General features: G+C 40.0%; 1 pseudogene; it reads left to right on the top strand.

The window, feature by feature from the left end:
• Window positions 1-207: 207 nt before the first annotated feature.
• LOC143306710 (uncharacterized) lies at window positions 208-8,259 on the top strand (annotated as a pseudogene).
• The last annotated feature ends 344 nt before the right edge of the window (window positions 8,260-8,603 follow it).

The following is an 8,603-nucleotide window of genomic DNA, read 5'->3' as shown; positions in this document are numbered from 1 at the left end:
ATGGAATTTTTGATTTTAGTTGTTTGATTTGTCTGTATTGATCGCTAACTCGACTTATAGTACTTGCGATGTTGATAGAACCTATATACGTTTCACAATATATTTGCATTTAGATAAAATCGTAATAACAAGCCATTTATTGTAGGCGCATGATATTTTTTAAAAAGGTAAACACGTTATTCCCGAAACACGTTCAAAAATTCGGATTTTACTCTATCGATGTTTCGTGATGCTCTTGAAAGTGGATCCATAATCCATGATATTGATATTCGAAAATAGGCGTTAGAAGCAAAAGAAAACATTGATTTGCCAACATTTAAAGCAGGAAAGTGGTGGATATTTAAATATAAAAAACTGTATGGAATAATTTCGCGTAGAATAACAAAATTTGTAACTTACCGGGAACGTGAAAATTCTCAAGAAATTGCGACGACAGCCGCGGATCGACGTCGCGCATCGCGGGCCCCCACCGCGGCGGCATCCCCACTCCCGTGCGAGTAGACTATAAGTGGGACCGATCGATGCGCGGATCGATGAGTTGCCTCGGGGCTTCGGCCCCGAGGGGACCTCCTAGGAGGTCCGGACCGGAGCACCAGAGCTCTCGACGCCATGGCTGACCTGGCGAAGAGATCTATGGCCGACGGGCCGTAGAAATTCACTATGCTACGACCTGGCAGCTCCCATAGGTCCAGCGGCCGTAGGCGCCTAGCTTCGTCAGTCCCGAGGTTGACCCGGGGTCACGAAGCTAGTGCGCGTTCATAATCTCTGCCGGTGCTTCCACGGGGATTCCGAACGTTGGCCTACCCGGCACCGCATTTTGCCTTTGGCAGGCGATTCCGTCCAGTTTCGTGGCGCTACTCATGCTGGCCAGGATTGGTCGTCGTCTCGTTCGCTGTTCGGTTCTACCTCGGCGTACGAGAAGACGAGCCGCGTGAGGCAAGCGGGCAGCAACTCTACCGCAGCGCGATTCAATAAATCACCGTCGGGCCAATCCTCTCCCGACTTTGCGTTTGCGTTTGCGTTTGCGTTTGCGTTTGCGTTTGCGTTTGCGTTTGCGTTTGCGTTCGCGCTCCGCTCAGCGCTTTCACCCCGCGCCCCGACATTGCGCCGTTAGATTGTAAGACCGCGTAGCAACGGCTGCGAACCGCGCTAGATTTAAGCCGCGTGACTTTCTGTGACGGACCAGATTCCGACCGTAGCTAGTAAGTCCTGTACATTAGTCTTAAGTATTGGCTCCACGCGTCTAACAACCAGCGCGTCTTCTGTTTGTAGTTGCCGAGGCAGGAATACGCCGCCGGACCGGCACGGCGGGGACAGACCGTGGCCCTACACTGTAGTCAACGATAGTTCCTTTCTTCAAGAAACATATATATATTTTTCTAATGTATCCGCCTCGTTATTTACCGACCTGTTCCCTTGCGAACCCTGGCACGGTGAAACCGCCGCGATGCGCAACGCAGTGCGCACTGAACCAACCGACCCCATTACAAAATAGATACAGTTATCGATAATTTTATTCAAGTTGTGAAACCGAATATTAATAGTTATAGTATAAAAAATGTATTTAATTCGGACGAAAGTGGTTTTAATTTAGAACTTCATTCTGGTCGAACGCTAGCTGCAAAGGGATCAAAAACCATTGAAGCTGTCGTACAGTCCATATCATCAACCATTCATAGTTATACCATACAACCTACTGTATCTGCAAATGGAAAATTGCTTTCACCGCTTTATATAATTTTAAAGGAATCAAGCGGACAGTTCGGACCAAGAGTAAAGAAAGTTTATTCAATGCTCCAAACGTTCATGTTTGTATCGGAATGGTATAGGGGTCGAGAAAATTCCTGACTCGGTTTCCTTTTCGGCTGGAGTCCAGCCACGTTTAATGTTACCGTCAACGATACAATGAATTCACAACTGGATCACGCACGGCAACAAACACGAATACACAGAACAACGAGACGCAACGAAAAACGAGAAACGGACGACACGGAACGAAATGGTCAAAATTGGACTCGGTGCACTTAGTGTTCGGAAAATCGATATGAATTTTGGACTCGCGTCTATGTTCTTCTCGCTTCGGATGATTAATAATTCGCGAGAGCGGAACGATCCTCGAAGCCGCGGGAGCGGTAACCGGCGCCGTGACGTCACGAGCCAATTAGCGCTTGACATTTGGTCGGTGCGTCAACAAGACCCAATAATCGGCTCACGTTAATCCAATTTGGATTAACGGGCCCGGTGCCTCTCGATCCTTCCAGAACGCGAAGAAAAGGAGTTTCCGATTCTCGCACGTTCTGAAAGGAGAGCGAGAGACGGAGAATGACAACAAACCGTTGGCTTCGAGGATAGCTCGCTCTCGCTCGCTCTCGCTTGCTCCGATACTGAACAATGTTTCTGCTTCAAAATCTGGCAAATTAACTTCAGAGCACTTTAAAGCTTTGTTTACTGAAATATTTTTAACAAACGTGGGATCCCGAAGCGTTCTCCTACTAGATTCATGGAGTGGACACTGTCCAAATGTTTTGCAAGATCTTGTTCCTGAAGGAAACAAGTACTTTTTCTGACGATACCGAAAAAGACGACCGGAAGACTATAGCCTCTTAATATTCTTGGTTTTCGAATATGGAAAAATTTCATAAAAAGTTTTTCCGATCAGGTCATTTTATTGAATCATGACGTTATTTTACATCAACGAAATAATATCATAAAACTCCAATCTCTTGTACATAATCAGTTGTCTTCACCTAGATTCCAAAATTTGTTTAAGCATTTGTGGTACAAAAGTGGATATATAGAAGAACGTTCGGCACGCTATGAAAATCCAATCAATTATTGTTTTACAAAACAGGTTGACAAAATTCATTGGTGCGATATATACGGAGAATTAGCTATACTTCTTTGTGCTTGGTGTAAAAAATATTTATGTTTCAAACACTTTTTTGAAGAATTTCATTACTGTAAAACCTATGTCGAATAATATTGGTTGTTATATACATGTACAATAATATTATATTATAATAAAAATTAAAGTCAGAATAAGCGAAATATGTATAGGAGTAGATTTAACGAACACAGTATGGATGAATGAGTGTTACTGTATCAAAAACTCTTACTGTACATTTTCAGCTTATTTTTATATGTAGATTAACCGTCTTTTCAATTGTACTACTACATCGGAAATACTCTGTATATTGTAGAAAGTCTACAGAATAAATGTACTTCATCACATGATGATGACGTTAATCTTGCAATTATGAAAATGACATGTAAAGCGGATGGTAAAATGATTCTTATCAAAGATCTTATCAACGTTGCAAGTATAAGTTGAGTTAGCGGTCAATACAGACAGATCAACAAACTTAAATCAAAAATTCCATCGGAATAATTAAATCAACACCATAATACATCGTTGAATTCATAATAAATAGGCGCTTTTATTGATTGAAAAAAAGTAAAGTTTTTCAAAACGGAGGAGGAAGGAGAATTCAATTTTGCAAAAAGGATGATTTAAAAAAAAAACTTACACGCAGCTTTATAGACCTCAAGAAACGGTATAACATTTATTTCAACTATTTTTTTATATCTTTGTTCTTTACAATTTATAAGCACGTATATAGGAAGGGCGGTCCGGATAAAAGGATTGATATCTCCCTCAAGGTGAGAAACGGACATCAACGAATTACAGTTATCTTCATAAACAGGTCTAATAAATATTTATGCAAAGTTTCATAAAAATCGGAGTGTATAGATTAGAGTAGAGGAATATTTACAAGGTAGTTATTCAGATACCAGAGGATCATTCATTCACGTATTGCATGTAATAGGACAAAAGATACAATAATATTGAATAGTTATTCAAATGTACTAGTTTGTTTTGTTTCATTAATAGTGTATAAGTATTTGACAATGCGGCATGACATGGTGCGTAGCATTCTCATTGCAAAGTAATATGTACCTATTTGCCGCAGTAAGAGGAGCATATAATAGAGGCTTATCAGTAAATAATTGCAGTCAAAATCAAAAGTTGGATATATTTAACATTATTTGGTGAGTAGTTTTGTGCATTAGAGGTATAGTACTATCGCTGTGAATTCTATTCACATCTACCATTTCCACAGCCTATAATTGATTTGAGCGGCTCTCATGACCTTAATTGGATGAAGCGGAAGAATAATATGCTTGTTTCATAAAATAACTAAGGTCAAATAGTTATGTGTAACGTTTGACAGGTATAGGTTATAGTGAAAAACATGTGGAAATTGAATGCAGTTACTTTCTTACAAGATATATCTGGAAATATGTTCAAGGTAAAAAAAATATTAAACCATATTTTCTTCAATACATTCTTTATTTCAAATTAATGTTGTTGAGTACAATGTATGAATATATAATAATACGATTTCTTTTTCTTTATTTTCAGCGTTTATTCAGATATTGATGCGGAAATTACAATCAAAAAATTATGGAGTGGAAAAGTTGAATAGATACATTAAAGAAATTGAACAGTGTGGAATAAAATAATAGGACAAATAAGAAAAATGTACCCTGAAAACAGATGCAATTACTTTCTCGCAGGATATATCAGGAAATATGATTAAGGTAAAAAAACATTTGTATCGAAACAATTTAGGATTTTCACTGAGTGCCTCGATGACTCACGGGTACTATCCTGACGAGGATACGGAGTGAGGGTTTGGCAAAAATAGCAAAGACAAATGCGAACGGTTCCGTTATGTTGAGTAGGTATTTAGTTTATTAGCGGCCACCTCCACTAGTCACTCACGGTACAATTTTTACTCGGATTCAATGGGTTAAACTGCAAAGTTTAGGTCTGACGGTTGAACGGCGGTTGGTCGATTCGAAAAAAAAAGAAACAGCTCGGTAATGTGCGATCGTCAGGTTAAAACTTCGGTTTTATTATGTTAGTAATTGCTGGGGGGTGGTATATATATAAACATAGGTTCGATGGATCGATCCTCGTTCGATAGATCGATCCTATGGTGGGATGCGCACGAGTTGCTATTATCCGACGGCGTCGATGACGTATGTTTGTCACTTACGTTATAATCAGGAGCGTAGCACCTATCGAGATGCCCGATCCGCGGAGGAATCTTTTTTTTTTTACTATCCCGAAACAACATTAAATTTTATTGCCTCTAATATATTGTTTATTTCAAATTACAGTTGTTAAATATACTATATGAATACATGTGATTTCTTTTCCTTTATTTTCAGCGTTTGATCAGACATAGAGTCTGATATTCAATTTATAGAGTCTGATATCTAAGTTTGATATTCAATTTCACATATTGTCGAGAACAATATTTTACTTGAGGTCGCTTTATGTTTTCTTAGTCGCTCGCTGCTTAGAACTAATCTATTCCAAGTCGGTCGCACCTGATCAGCTGGAGATATAACATAACGCGAGCACGGTGACGTCACTCTAATGTCGTTCGATACATTGTCAAGTGGGGGGGGGGGGGGGGCTTCGACGTGGAATAGGAAAGGTAAATGGCCCGCTGTGCCGCCTTCTTGCCGCAACATTCACTCTAACCTATACCTGTCAAATGTTACAAATAACTATTTGACCTTAGTTATAAGACAAGCGTATTGTTCTTCCGTTTCATCCAATTAAGGTGATGTGAGCCGCTCAAATCAATTAGAGGCTGTGGACATAGTAGATGTGAATAGATTTGACAGCGATAGTAATATACCTCTAATACTCAAAACTATAATGTTAAATAAATACCAAATAATGTTAAATATATCCAACATTTGATTCTGGCTGGAACTGAATTATTTATTAATAAAACTGTATTATATGCTCCTCTTACTGCGGTAAATAGATAGATATTACTTTGCAATGAGAATGCTACGTACCATGTTGTTCTCGGCAAGTGTTGGATTTTTTGGAATGCCGTGGATTCCGTCTTTTCAAAGATGTGAGCGTCGAGGAGAAGAAGAACGACACAGCTACGTGGTCACTAATTGTGTATTAATTGTATTTTGTACACAATGAGTCGGAATTAAACACTACGCGAATTACAATTGTGTTTTAATTGAGAATTTCGATTCACTGAATTCGCGGTGCAAGGCACTAAATTTAAATTGAAAATACTCGAAACTCGAAAAAGAAAGTCTTGGTCGTTGGTCGCTGATGTCGCTTGATAATCGTTCACTCTAAATTGCTTTCGCATTAATACCGTAACGGTTCAAATTCGGAGTTTTAATACTCGCGGCGCTCGGATCGGTGATTAGACAGCGCAACAGCGATTACACTTACTCATTAGGTTACAACGGGATTGTCGGCCCGGGTTATCGACCGAGATCTATTCGGCTGAGTTTGAAGAGCGAAACTCGTACACATGTCATGCCGCATTGGCAAATACTTATGCACTACCAATGAAACAAAACAAACTAGTACATTTGCATAATTAGACAATATTATTGTATCTTTTGTCCTATTATATGCAATACGTGTATGAATGATCCCCTGGTATCTTAGTGACTACCTTATAAATATTCCTCTTCTCTAACCTATACATGTCAAACGATATACATAATTCACTGATCTTAGTTGTTTTATGAAACAAGCTTTGCTACACACCGTGTTAAGTCGGATTGTCAAAAACTGGACATCTCGGTTCTTAGACTATTTTGTTAAAAAATATAAAAATGTTGCGCACAAGACTCAATAAAAATTCCACATATACATTAGATTCACTTCCAAATTTAATATCTTTGATCACATGTGTAATCACATACTTTCGATAAAAACACCACATACATATTAGATCACTTCCAAATTTCATATTTTTGATCATGTATGTAATCACATAGTTCAGCATGCATACGCATTGAAATAGCGTAGGAATTTGAATCGACGAACAATACCACCAACTGCCGACTCTTAAAAGCAACGATTTTAAAACATGCGGCGTCCAAATGGCACGAATTCAAATGGGACGACGTCCAAACGGCATGGCGTCGAAAAGCAACGCGTCCAACCGGTCCGGCGTCCAAAAGGAACGCGTCCAATCGGCACGGGGTCCAAAAAACGCGTCCAATCGGGACGTATCCAATCGTTCGACGTCCAAGTGGGACACCCCCATCGCTTGCCGAATCATGCTGCGACGAAATATATCAATTTCTGATGGTTTGATAAACGGCGCAATGGGAGTAGTGATGAAATTTACATGACCGGCACTTCGAAGAGATCAACTAGAACAGGGAGAGTTGCCAGACTCAGTACTCATAAAATTTGACGACAAGTCGATTGGAAATAGATTCAAAGATACCGACGGTTACATTCCAATATCTCCAGTTGTAGCAACGTTTCAAGCGACGAAAGGTTATGGAGACGTCGAGCGCAGAATGTTACCACTTATTCTAAGTTGGGTAGTAACGGTGCACAAATTACAAGGGACTACATTAAACAAAGCTGTAATTGATCTTGGCAAAAAGAATTTTGCAAAAAGCCAAATTTACGTTGCTCTTAGTCGTGTCAAACGTTTAGATGGTTTAGCTTCATCTGATTTAGTACCAAATAAAGTCCTCGTTAAACCGCATGACAAAAGAGCACTCGCAGAAATGCAAAGATTACGACGGTTACTTTTGCAAAGAAACAATCCAAATCAGCTTCCAGTGACCGATACGTGAAGAAGGAAGCCAGCTTTTCTTTTAGCGACCAACTGGTAGAGAAAATGACGAAGTCTATTTTTTTTTCATTTCACGGATAATGTTGAGAAGTCACAATCGGTATATTCCCTGTAAAGTAAACGACGAAAAAAATGTAAATGAAGCAGTACGCTCTTTTGCAATAAAAATCGTTAGGAATGAAAAAATGCAAAATGTCTTTTTAACCGGACCAAGTAGGAGATATACTTTACAGGATGCAAAAGGTTTCGCTCCGATTGGTCCATCCGTCTCGGAGTAATCGGCGAACATACATAAAAAAAAAAAAAATACTAATCGAATTGAATATCCTCCTCCATTTCGAAGTCGGATAAAAAGAAAATGGCCGAAGAAAAATCCTGGGCCACACTTCCTGGTTTAAAATGTCCTTACCGCTTGATCGGAGGTCTGGCGGTTTGGATGCGCATGTCCCCTACTTGTAGCGGCTTGCGATTAAAAGGAAGCACCGTCGCGGCTATACGTCGGCACTCCTGGGGTGGCTCCAAGGGCCGGAAGGGTGCTGGCGGCCCACTCAGGAGAGAGGTTTTAGTGGGTAGTGTATCACCTTACGAGGTGGTATGAGTCCCACATTGCCCGGGCCTCCCCTAGCCGAATAATGCGAACGGGAGTCACCTGCGCGTACGTAAATGTATTTCCTCCCTCGTTAAGTTAAAACAAAAAAAAAGTATACGTCCCTTCTTAGTCTAATTTTGAGCACCCCATCATATACTAAATTCCACATGAATTTAGTTTAGGTCGATGATCGACCCCTGGGGGACTTCCGAAAACCTGAATTTCCTCCTTTCCGTCACTTGCATTTACAACCAGCCAGCGATCACTTAAATATGCCCTGGTTAATTTAATTATCTTTTTTGGGAATTTCCTTTTCTTCATTTGTTTAACTACACTGTCTCATCTTAACGAGT

Source organism: Osmia lignaria, unplaced genomic scaffold (genome assembly GCF_051020975.1).
Source record: "Osmia lignaria lignaria isolate PbOS001 unplaced genomic scaffold, iyOsmLign1 scaffold0035, whole genome shotgun sequence".
Classification (NCBI taxonomy): Eukaryota; Metazoa; Arthropoda; class Insecta; order Hymenoptera; family Megachilidae; genus Osmia; species Osmia lignaria.
This window is presented reverse-complemented; position numbering and strand designations above follow the sequence as displayed.